The 12,288-nt window shown below is 42.8% G+C and overlaps 1 long non-coding RNA gene across 1 annotated transcript; it reads right to left on the reverse strand.

Annotated features, from left to right (window-relative positions):
• Positions 1-2,900: 2,900 nt before the first annotated feature.
• On the reverse strand, positions 2,901-12,081 carry LOC132323997 (uncharacterized). Its single transcript, XR_009485486.1, has 2 exons — positions 11,402-12,081; positions 2,901-9,726 (listed from the first exon to the last, which is right to left on the reverse strand). It is a non-coding gene; the product is annotated as an uncharacterized LOC132323997 (long non-coding RNA).
• Between the last annotated feature and the right edge of the window lie 207 nt (positions 12,082-12,288).

Consider the following 12,288-nt stretch of genomic DNA (forward strand, 5'->3'; position numbering starts at 1 on the left):
CTTAACCAGCACCGCAAAGCCCCCACTGCCGGTCCCAGCTGCCGCCCCTCCTGGCCGTGGCACGGCCCGTGGACATCCACAACGTCCAGCTGCCTTTTCCTGACATCACCAGACTCTGTGAGCACCACTCTTTATTCATCAGCCCTTCCACTGCCACAATTCTTCTGGCACAGCTGCCTTAGTGGCTGATGTTCCCTTACCACGGTGCTAAAATTACTAATGTGCTCTGGCTTCCTGTTGCTGCTTTTGTTTCTGTAAAGCTCCATCTGTACGTGCTCATCGAATGTTCCATTCATCTCCAGTCTACCCCAGTGGTCTAGTAAAAGTGCATGTTTCATATTTTCCAGCTAAAAACCCAGCTAGAATAAGCAATTTTACAGAAATTTTGGTTTATGGTGAATAACACAGAAGCTGTAACAGTCGAAAACTGTGTAAGTGATACATGTATATAAATAAATTCTCCTTTCTTATCCTGAAAGGATTAAACACCAACCAAACAAGAACTCCTAACATGGGCACTATATATGCAATGAAGAAAGAACAAATTAGCAAGAGAATTTTGTTACCAAAGAACAGATATCTTGTTCAAGGAATTACCTCAAATATTTAAACACACATTCTTCAACGTGTTTTGTAAAAACAAGGCACAAGCACACTGTGCTCAAACACAGATGAAAACTGTTTAAATATTTTAGTTGAAGTAATGTTAATCTATATGTTATTTACTTGTGTTGAGGAAGGCTTCATTAAGAAAGTGCACGCTATACATTTACTAAACACAATTTTTTCTGTTCAGTTTCTTTCTAAAGCCTAGTATAGTTTTTTTGAATATTTCAGTAGAGTTGGAGAAAAAAAAATCAATATTCACTTAATTTAGTCTCATGTTACACAATCCTAAGGATTCAAATGAATCAGGGCAGCAGTTCTCCCTTTTTGCCTCTGTGTGGGCATTTGTAAAGAAATCCAACATACTAGACTGGATTCATTATGTTATTTAGAAAACCCCTTCCCCTGCCAAACATCATACTTTTCTTTATTAAGTTATTTTCATTTATTTGTTGTTCAGTGAAGATCTGAAAAGTGTTTTCTCCTGCAAATGCACCTTAGGGCTCTCTGAACTCATTTCTCTTCCCAGTTTTGCTTAATCATCTATTTGATTAAGTAATCTATTATGTATCTCAAAATACCTCATTTGCAACATCATCCTAACTACCACACAACAGAGTTTAATCTCAGCTTTTGCAAGTTTTCATTAAAGCAACTTTTTTTAACCTTGGTGACTAGCACTGGGCATACAGAAATAGAATAATTTTTTGTACTTTTTCTTGGCTACAGCCAAAGAGCTGTTGATAACAGTTTAGCCATAATTATTTTTATTTCTTTAAATTGTCTCCCATTTATTGCGATGGCAGTAATTGTATACAAATTAATCCTTTAAAAATCTAACATGGTGTCATACTTCACACCAGAAAGAGGTATGGGGGTATAATTAGTCCTTCCACAGCAATCACAAGCATTCACATATTCTCCATATGGTTTTGGCTCCTTGCTTCCTGCCTCGTTGAGTGTTACCATGCATTAAAAACACTGGTACAGCCCTGTGAACCATGCACTTGTGTGCTTCAGGCACACAAATTGTCCTCTCAACACTGCTGGGACCCATGTGCACTTGAAGGTGAGCTTGTGCTTTAACTGTTTGGAAACTGGGATCTTAAATTACTTCAATTTTTCTGAAAGCTTAATTGCTCCTTTAAATTCATTGCTACTTCACACTTTTGCTGTTCTGCCAACCTGTGTGTTCATGCTGGGAATTTATTTTTGCAGTTAAAACCAGACATTTTGTCTTTGAAAGCATTTTGAGCCTTATGGGAAGGTGTCTGTTTAGACACATAAGATCTCAGGAAAGTGGACTCTTAGTATGTTCCAGATCAGCCTGGCTGCTTTAAGGACTGGTGAAAGCTGCTCCAGGTGGAAGCTGATCACCAGCTCCCATCCACTCAAGGGGAGTACAGTTAATGTAGCTACAGAAGAGTTTTGCTGGAAAGAGACCAAATAACACAGCTTTGAACTGACAAACACTAAAAATCAGTGTTGTCCCATTGAAATCTCCCCAAAAATAACGTTGGTGTCTCAGTGTAATGGTTTGGTTTGTAATGTCTTGCTCTCTTGTTAAAGGATTTACTAGAGAAACAGGGATGGGCTGTTTCTGTTTCAAAACACAATGCTCATACAGTCACTGAAGCAGATAACCCTCAGGGCCATCTACAGCTCTACCAGCCATGGAAAGGAACTCTTAACACTCCGAATCGTCTCTACCCTTTCTTTTTCAAGATCCATCAGTGCTGACTTCTAACACTGTGTCAGGTTGAACATTTACCAGTCCTTTTACCTTTGTTACATGTACTCACCAACAACCCTAGGCTGTATCTTTGATTCATGGACAAATAAGGTAAATGAAATTTATGGAGGAAATCACGGATTTTTAAATGTCCGTCCCCCTCCCTGCCCCCACAACCAATGAGAGTTCAAACTAAGAGCTGTTATTTGAAATTGTAGAATAAATAATTAACCGTCCTACCTAATTAAAAATACCTTTAAGCTTGCACAACACTTAATCAGGATGACTAGAAATAAAAGTGCCTGTGAAAACCTTCCTTTAACAACTAAATACAACTAAGGATTAAGAAGCCTACTGAATCTTTGTAAACCAAGACATGTCAGAGATTTTAATGCAAACAAATAACTTACCAGTTCTCTACAGGATGCAAGGGACTCCTGTTCAACACAAGGACCACCCTGCTGTTTAAATGTAAGATCTGTTTTCAAGTTTTTTTTATATAGCTTTTCAATTTAAAAAACTCTTCTCTTACTTTTTCCCTTTCCTTTTATCTTTTAATTCCTTTTATTTTTCTCCTTTTTCTCCTCTTTTCTTCTTTTCCTTTTTTTATCTTTCTTCTTTTATTTTTTCTTATCCTTCCTTTTTTCTCTTTCTTCTTTTTCTTTTCTTCTTTTTCTCTTTCTTCTTCTTTTTCTTTTCTCTACAAGGGGAAATAATCTGCATTTTGATCTGAGGCAGCTGAAAAAACTGTGTCTAGAGTCTTCACAAAAAAATTCAGTTTGAGGCCAACACCCCTTAGGGAAAATTTCAGACTTGTGAAAGCTGGCAAAGTTTTACGAGCAACTGAAAACATGTACAATGCAAAATGTCAGCTTCAAAATAAGTGACATTACACTGCACATTGCTGGTGTTTTTAAGTAGAGAGGTTATCGAGATATAGGCAGCTGTAGATACTGGCCTTCCATTTTCACTGATTTAAACCTATTAGGTGAGTTCCAACCTACTGACCTTGTATAACTGAAAGAGAAAAGACATAGACTGAGTATCTGGACCCTCTTCTGATCTTTCTCTACAACTACCCTGTATAGCACAGCACAGACAGACCAAACACAAGAGCTTTGCATTCCTCTTCTGGTCCCAACACCATGGGATTTTTTACACTGGACATGGTTCTCTAAGATACATGTTAATATTGGAATAAAAAGCATGTCAGTCGGTCATCAGCCTGGTATATCTGAACACATTTTTTAAATACTCTTTTTTTACAAGTAGGAACCATTAGAAAGTTTAAGTTCAAATACAGTTTTCAGACCCCAAGCAACAAATAAGATTCTCTGATCATGTTTCACTGTTTAGTTTGTGTATTTCCCCCTCCTTTGCTACCCAATATTCCAGCCTTATCATGAAGAAATTTCTCCAAATGAACATTGCCATACTTGTTTCACTGATATTCCTCCAATACCTTATTTTTCAGGGTTACGCAGATCCCAGCAATGTCTATGCTGAGGCTTGGTAAAATTGTCTTATAATGTCATAAAAACCTTCTTTGAAAGATATTCTGCTTTATTCAATGAGCATTTTTAATGCAAATTTCTTCAAAAGAATTTTGTGTACTGACACAAAATTGTAAAGGTCAATCTTTGTTTCATTACTTCATTCGTTGCAACTAGTTTTTTCATCAAAGAAAGTATTTCTTACATTCATCTTTCTTTGCCCTCAAGCCTTTGGCTTCCAAGCATTGTGGCTGCCTGTGTGCACGGGCAGTTCAGTGCACATCCTAGCTCTGGTTGTCTAAATTCACCCTAGAACTGGAGACAAGTGTGTGTGGCACTTTTGTCCCCAAGCATCCTGGGCCGAAGCGAGTTGGTGGCTTTGTCTGCATGAGTAGTGTTGGCTGTAACGTGCCTGTCTCAGTGGCCAGCCATTTGTTCCAACAGACATCAGGCCAGATGCTACCCAAAACACAGGCACTGTGACAGCCTGGGCCCCTTCCCAAGCCTTGCTTCCCAGAAACTATATGAAACTTCCTGCCAACACCAAGCCAGTTCTGTCTTCAGCTCTCTTAGGGAGCACCCTGAGCACCAGCAGTAATTGGAAAAGTGCAGATGGATGGGTCAAATCCCTTTCACAGGCTCCCAGGGGATGGTGATGGGCAGCACACCAAGCTGCAGCAGTCTCATGGTCGAGCTCCGTGGTGAGGATACTGCCTGATGGGAGCAGGTCTTGCAGCAAACTCAGGACCGGCAGCTGCTGGAGCTAGGGGACACGGAAGGTGACGTCCTGGAGTTGTGTGTCTTCAATGAGGCAGATAACTAACAGAGAAGGCTGGGGAACAGGGAAGCCTCTACTTGTGAGCAGCTTGCCACCAATAATGACAAACAACCTGGTGCAGCGAAAGGTTCCCTGTCCATGGCAAGGGGTTGCATATCTAGATGATCTTTAACAGCTCTTCCAACTCAAACCATTCTGTGATTCTGTGAACCACGCCTTCGGAGAGGAATGCAAGGTTATTAAACACTTGCCACTCGGTGCCTATGGATCACATCCACTTTCTGAGACCTGGGCAGTTTTAGACTTGGGATCTCCTACCCACCAGAAAGATTAATCACGTAGGCCTCTCATTCCCTTGTCCAGCATGAATGCCAAGCCCTGATTCCTCATAACATCGCTTCACAGCTTGGAGCACCTCATGTACTTTCGGTCTGACCGCACCTCTCCAATGCTGTGATTTTGCTTAATTTCATGATTTTGGTTCCTTGGCCATAAGATGGTGCAACGCTTCATACCGTGGATAAAACACCCTGTGAATTCCAGATAACTTGGCCTGTCTTCACTTTTCTGTAGGGAATTTCAAAGGGTTCTGCTGAGGTTTTGTGCATGGCCACATGCCTCTGTCACACCAGACAGCAACAACCAGAGCTGCTTTGGGAGGTTCTAGCAACTCTTTTCTCACCATGAATTTTGCCCCAGGTGAGAGGAGTTAAGGAACCTTCTTTTCAGAGCCATTTTAGACACAGAGGCTGTGATTCAATAATTCCAGCTGCATTTCCTTCTGTGGGTCACAGCCCATTCTTCAATGGTCTTGCACGGACCATTGAGACCATCTAGCTTGGGACATTTTTTGTGAAAGACCAAATGGTTGCTAAGAGATAATGAAGGACCAGTGATGGCAATATGTGCTTGTGGCGGCCATAGAAAGACCCCTTCCCAAACCAGCAGCAAAACCAACCATGAACAGGGTGTCAGTCAGCCATTAAAGGCTTGGCAATATCTGCAATATCAATTCTGTAATGTCTGAGAATGAAAAAGAGAGGGGACAAACAAGCATTGCTGTCTGAGAGCAAGCACCTCAGCATGGACACTAAAGGACTCTACAGAACTCACTGTCTTCAGAGGTTTGTATTGGATAATTACAGTAATTCAACTTACAAACACAAATTAATGTCTGGACAATTCTTGAGAAATTCTAAACAGTGCTACAAAGACTACAAAATGGACAAGAAAATCTACTGTCTCTCGCAAGTAACTAGGCTTGGGCATGTCTTGACAGAGCAAAAAAATTATTTGAAATTATTCTTAGATAGAAAACATCAGTCTACTAAAAACCGGGACTCCAAGAAACTATATTCTTCTAGATACCTCCACCTGCTTCCACTTGTGAAAGGGCAGGAGAGGATTGTAAAAGGTGGTCTAATATCAATTTCTTTATGGCATAAGCCATTAAATTTCACTCACTCCTTTGTGAACCAAAGGACTTGGGCAGAAATGCCAGGAAGTGCCATCCAATCTGGAGGTGAAGGCATTGAGGGGAGGAAGACCCATCCTGTCCATTGTTTTGCTTGTGGTCGATCACCATTTATTACTTAGGAAGACAAATCTTTTTTTTTTGATCAAATCTATCTTGTTTAAACTCCAGCTATCCATTTCTCTCTTTAGACTGAAGTGAATTCCTATAACTGGGAAAGTACTATATGATTAATGTCTACTTTTTTTTTTTTTGTTCTTTTTGGTATTAAACAGATAAAGACTTTTTAAGCATCCAAATTCTTCTCTCATTCTTTGTGGCCTCTCCAGTTTTTGGTCTATTTAAAAAACATGACCCAGCAGATACAAACTGACCTTATTTCTACTACCTACTCTACTGTGAGCATCCCCAAACAGCACCAGCCCTTTCTGTCCCACATGTATATGAGGTTGGTTTTGAGGAGTCTTGTGATTGCATTCATTTAATCTTTTCTAAAGTTTTTGCTTTCCAGGATTCAGAAATATCCTTTAGGTACATGACTTGCATTCATTAATCCTAGACACTTAATTTTGCACTTGGACAGATTAAGACATAACTTATTTAAGTGGTTCAATTTACAAAGTAATCCAGTCTGTATGATGTTTCTGCATTATTGTCTTTTCCTCATCATCTCTATGTACTTATTCCAGGAACTTTGTCACAGTCACAAATAAAACCAGGAATGACTCTATGATGACTTCTAGACCATGATGGAAGTGTTGGGTTCCACCTCTTTGAACAATCCAATTGTTAGGTTATTTCTGCAATGTTATGTATTTCTTCACAACTCTCAGTCCATCAGCTTTTAAGCCATCTAATGTGTGATACTGAAAGTAAGGAAGACTTTAGGTGTGTGCAGCATGAAGCACCTTACCCAAGTCTGCTCCATCTACACAATTATATTGTGCTGAAGCTTCTCACCTACTCAAGTAATGAAGTTTGATGTGTCTGTCAGGATCATTTTCCCCTAAGCCACAGTTACTGGCACTAGTTACATTTCTACCCTTTTATTCCTTATTAAAGAAATCCCATGTTGCTTTTCAATTATTTTAAAAGAACTGACTTTAACATGACAGCCAGCTTATTACCCAACTCAGACAAATGGGCACTGGCTGATATCACCCTTCCTGAAGTGGCTCAAGCCTTTTGAGATTTATTGATATAAATGAACCAGCTACCTCCTCTGATAACAAAGGCAGGCAGGAGTGCATTTTAAAGCACATAACTCCACATTTCCCTATACTTTCACTTCTCACTAGGCATTTCCTACTGATTAGTGACCAGAAACACTTTATGAGGTCTTACAGACTTTTGGACTGACAACTTATCCTTTGTTGCACTCAATTTTAAGTCTCAAGGGTTATCTGGACCTGTAGATTAAACTATCAATAGAAAGACTGCTTATCCCTCATACTTCCTTCATTTTGGGACATATTTTTACAAGGATTCCTTTTCAATGTAACTGTCCTGAGAACACCATGTGTAAAGTCAGCAGCTCCTACAGTCATGAAGCAGACCTTGATACCACTGCTAGGAGCAATCTTGTCAATCCTCCTTACTCCTTCCTTTTTAGTCCAATGACTGCAGGTAAATATTGGTGCACTTGCAATATTACTAACAATCAAGAGAATATTATGGAACATTAGAGCCTTGGGTAAAATTGCAGTATTTCCTTTTTATAGACAAATTTCAAATAGAAGCTAGAAGACAGAAAAACTATTCCAGAATTTCCCTGAGAATATATTAACACAGGACTATTCTGGGAGAAATTAGAACAATTCCCCTTCACTTTCTTTCCTCCCCAACCTCCATCACTGTGGTTGCATAAGAAAAACATGAAAAGATAACTTCAGCAGGTTCATGTTTACTATATAGTGACGTAGCCAGCTCACAATGAACCCTCACCACCTGCTGAGGGGTTTGTCAAGGTCAAAAATGGTTACTGAAACATGATCAGGTAACTGGATGGTAAAATAACTCTATTTTATCTATTTCACAGATGAAGAAGTAAACACATGTCTACTTAAAGACCTTCAAATCAGTCACCAGAAAGCTGACAAAACTCAAGTTATTCTCTTATAACCTGGGGCTTGGCAATAGAGGAGAGCTACAGCTTGAGAAATTTGGGGGTGTTACTTGGTACAATTTTGTTTGCTATGCATGTTGCCAGTACCTGGAAAAGGATCTAATTAACACACAAGATAAAAGGGAAGGAACTGTGACTGAAAATAGCTCATTATGAATTTTTATCATTTATTGACAAGAAAATTATCAGCAAGATGGATAAAAGCATCAGCCATACTTGGAGCTGTAACCCATTTTTCATTACTCAACAGATAAAGTAACTCCTTTTAAGATTACCAAGCTGGAACCTGATCACAACATTGTGATAAATAAATGTCCAAGTATGAAATTAGCAGCAGGTATCTCCAGAACTAACTCAGTGACTGCTACATAAGAGGACACTGAGCAAAAGCCACTGACTTAATTTGCTTTTGTGAGGAAAAAGATACAGCACAGTACCTACTTCCAAGTGACACCAAAATAAACTCTAGGGAAAAATACAAAAGAACAGTAGATCACAAGTAAAATTGGAGTTGGACTGCAAGGGCTCCATTCACTGAGAACTGAGAACAACTGAGCTACAAACTTTTATACACAAGCTGTATTCTCTCTCTGGTGTACCAAATCTGACACAACCTAACCACCAGTGAAGGTCAGAAATCCTATTGCCTACAATGTAGTTTTACTCTTTGCCTACTGAATTCCATAAAGTGCAAGTTACAAAAACATTTCTGCAGGTAAGTTAACCTATGTTGTTCCAAAGTGGTGCCAGCACACCTATGGTACCTGCAGTTTCCAAGTGTGTTCTGCCTTTGGATACCTCTGTTGGCTGTGGGAGCAGAAAGGGCTGTGAGTATCAGCTGCAAACACGGCTTCCTTCCTGGCAGCTGCACCCATGGGAGTTACCCTGTTTCTGATCACACCAGGGTGTCTGTGGCCTATTGGAAACCTGAGTGGTTGGGAAAACACTGAGGTAATGGCTCCATCAAGACAAAAATTACACAAAACATTCAAAATATGCTAGTATCCTGCTCCCGAGTGTGAAGAACAAGGGGGTAAATGTGAAACAGTTACATACAGACAGGATGAATGGCCAGCCAGCCAAGAAGTTAGCAAATAAGTTTGCAAAGAAGATTGTAAAACATCCAGTCATTTGCCTTTTAATGGCATTCTAGTTTTCTGAAGCCCTTCCTCTGCAATGACAACTGGCTATGCTAAATCTTTGAGTGCAACATGCCCTGCATTCTGGATTTCCATTGCCTGTGTGAACAAGAAATTGAATAAAACGTCCTTGGAACCAAACACCTTAGAGCATATTGTGCTGTTCAGTGGAATTTTCTATGCACTTTATGTTTCTTGGAAAACTGGCTTAGAAATCATAGAATTGTTTAAGCTGGAAGGTGTTTCTGGAGATTGTCTTCCCCAACCTTCCTGCTCAGAGCAAGGCCACCTACAGGAGGTTGCTTAAGGCTGTGTCCAGTTGGGTTTTGAGCATCTCCAAATCCAGAGGCTTTACCATCTCTATGGGAAACATATTCCACTGTTTCAAAGAAATTCAGAGTCTTAAATTCAAACATAAGGACAAATAAATTTTCCAGCATTTTACTTGATTATACTAGAGTTACCTTGCTGTTAATTATGAACCATCATCCTTCTCTGTTCTTTCCCTTAGCCTCTTCCATCCTGGCAAAAATATTTACTTAAGACTATTTTACATTAATATCACATGTATGGTCAAGCTTAGAAAACCTTGTGTAGGTCAGTATTTTAGGACCCCTTCCTGAAACCCAGGTCTGGGCTGAGTCTACAAAAGTTTTACTATTACCTTAATGTAATTAAATAATTTTTTAAAGTATTATTGTTCCCCTTCTGTTCTCAGTATCATGGTGTGTTTGGTTTATGCAAGTAGGTCTTGGTAGCAGGGGGTCTACAACAGTGGCTCCTATGAGAAGATGCTGGAAGCTTCCTTTATGTCCAGCAGAGCCAAAGCCAGCTCCAGGATGGACCCACAGCTGGCCAAGGCTGAGCCCATCAGGAATGGTGGGGATACCTCTGTGATAACATGTTTGAGAAGGGAAAAAAAAAAAAAGTTTTTTGTGCAGGTGTAACTGCAGGCAGAGAAAAGCAGGATGAGAACATGTGAGAGGAACAACTCTGACATCAAGGTCAATGGAGAAGGAGGGGCAGGAGGTGCTTCAGGCACCAAAGCCAAGGTTCCCCAGCAGTCCGTGGAGGACTCCCAAGCTGGAGCAAGTGGATGCCTCAGAGAAGGCTGTGAGTCCATGGGAGGCCCATGCTGGAACAGGCTTCCTGGTAGGACCTGTGACCCTTCGGGGGACCCACACTGTGGGGTCCCCCAGGCTGTGCCTGAAGGACTGCACCCCATCTGCAGTGTAACCCACCTTGCAGCATTTTGTGCAGAACTGCTGCCAGTGGGAGGAACTCATGCAGGAGATGTTAATTGAGAACTGTCTCCTGCAGGAAGGACCCCATGCTGGAGAAGGGGAAGGATGCATTCTGAGCACTGGGAGGAAAAAATCTGTGATGAATTGATCATAACCCCCATTCCCATCTCCTTCCTTCCCTGCTGGGGGAAAAGGAGGTAGAGCTTGGGAAGAAGAAAGAGGTGGGGGAAATGTGGTTTTTAAGATTTACTTTACTTCTCATTATCCTGGCTCTGCTTAATTTCCCCAATTTGAGTCTGTTTGCCCTTAGGTATTTCTTGAGTGACTTTCCCTGGTCCTTATCTCAACTCATTAACTTTGTTACATTTTCTCTTCCCTGTCCAGCTGAGAAGGTGAATGACAGATCAGCTTTGGTGGGTGCCTGGCATCCAGCCAGGGTCAACCCACCACACACCGTTAAAGTTTGCAGGATGCATGTTTATCAAATGCTGTACTGAAATAAACTCCAAGCACCGCCCAATTTTTATTTTATGCCTGTGTGTTAAGATAGAAAAGACTAGTGCATAAAATTAAAGTGGAGTCAAAGCTGAACCAGAGGTTAATTGGCATATAAACACGAAATAAACACGACACATTCACTGTTCTCAGCCAGATAAGTCACATTTGCATCATTTGATAAGTGCAACAGCCAACTTCCTTCCAGTTTCCTTAAACGTTAAAAACGCCTCTTGAAGAAACCTCCTTGAGGCCTGGTCCCACAATTATGCAACTAATTTGAAGGTACCTCCTCATATCCATGAGGTTACCCACCTAATTTCTAATGCCTCGAAAACTTTAGGGGGCATCTTTCATGGATCAACAGCAACTCTCTCCTTAAAAAAAATAAGAAAATTCTTATTAACTTTTATGACAAGGATGAGAAAACAACTCTAGACAGCCCTTAGGTTTAAACGCCAAATTACTTCCAACTTTCCATAATCCCCAAAATGCGAACCACCACCTCCCACCGCCCCGGTTCTGCTGTTACGTGAGTGCCAGTGGCCCCCGCGGAGCGCCGTCCGTGTTCTCCGTGGGGACCGGGGGTCCGGCACCGCACCCTGCTGCTTTCCGCTGTCCTTGTTGTTCCCGGCAATTCCCGCCGGCAGCCGCGCCCCGCGCCGGGGTGACCCGAGGCCGCTCCAACCGCGGCTCTCGGCCCGCGTCCACCCCAGAGCGGAGTCCCCGCACCCTAAAAACCGCTCCCCGCCGCGCAGACCCGAGTCCAAGCCCTCGGCGGGGGCGCGGAGCCTCCGGCCCGCACTCCGGGGCCGGGCCGGGCCGGGCCGCGGGCCTGGTGGCGCGCGGGGGGGGGGGGGGCTCGCCCGGTATGGAGGGGTCGGGCGGGGAGGGGGTCCCGGGTCACCGGTGTGCTCCGCGGGCGCACGCCGAGCCCCGGGCGGCGAAGTGCGGCCGAGCCGCGGCGGAGGCGGCGGCAGGAGGAGCCGCGGGACCGAGCGCCGCCGCGCCGCCCCCGCCCCGCCGCCCCGACCGCTGCCTCGCCCGCCCCGCACAGGCCCCCGGCCCGCTCGGCCGCACCGGCCCCCGCGGGCGGGCGGGCGGGCGGCCCGAGGCGGCGGTGGCGGCGCGCTCCCTTCCGCCTGCTCCTGGGCTCTCTCGGGCAGTGACGTGACGTGCTGACGGCGGGCCCGGCCCGGGGA

Source organism: Haemorhous mexicanus, chromosome 2 (assembly GCF_027477595.1).
Source record: "Haemorhous mexicanus isolate bHaeMex1 chromosome 2, bHaeMex1.pri, whole genome shotgun sequence".
In the NCBI taxonomy this organism is placed as follows: domain Eukaryota; kingdom Metazoa; phylum Chordata; class Aves; order Passeriformes; family Fringillidae; genus Haemorhous; species Haemorhous mexicanus.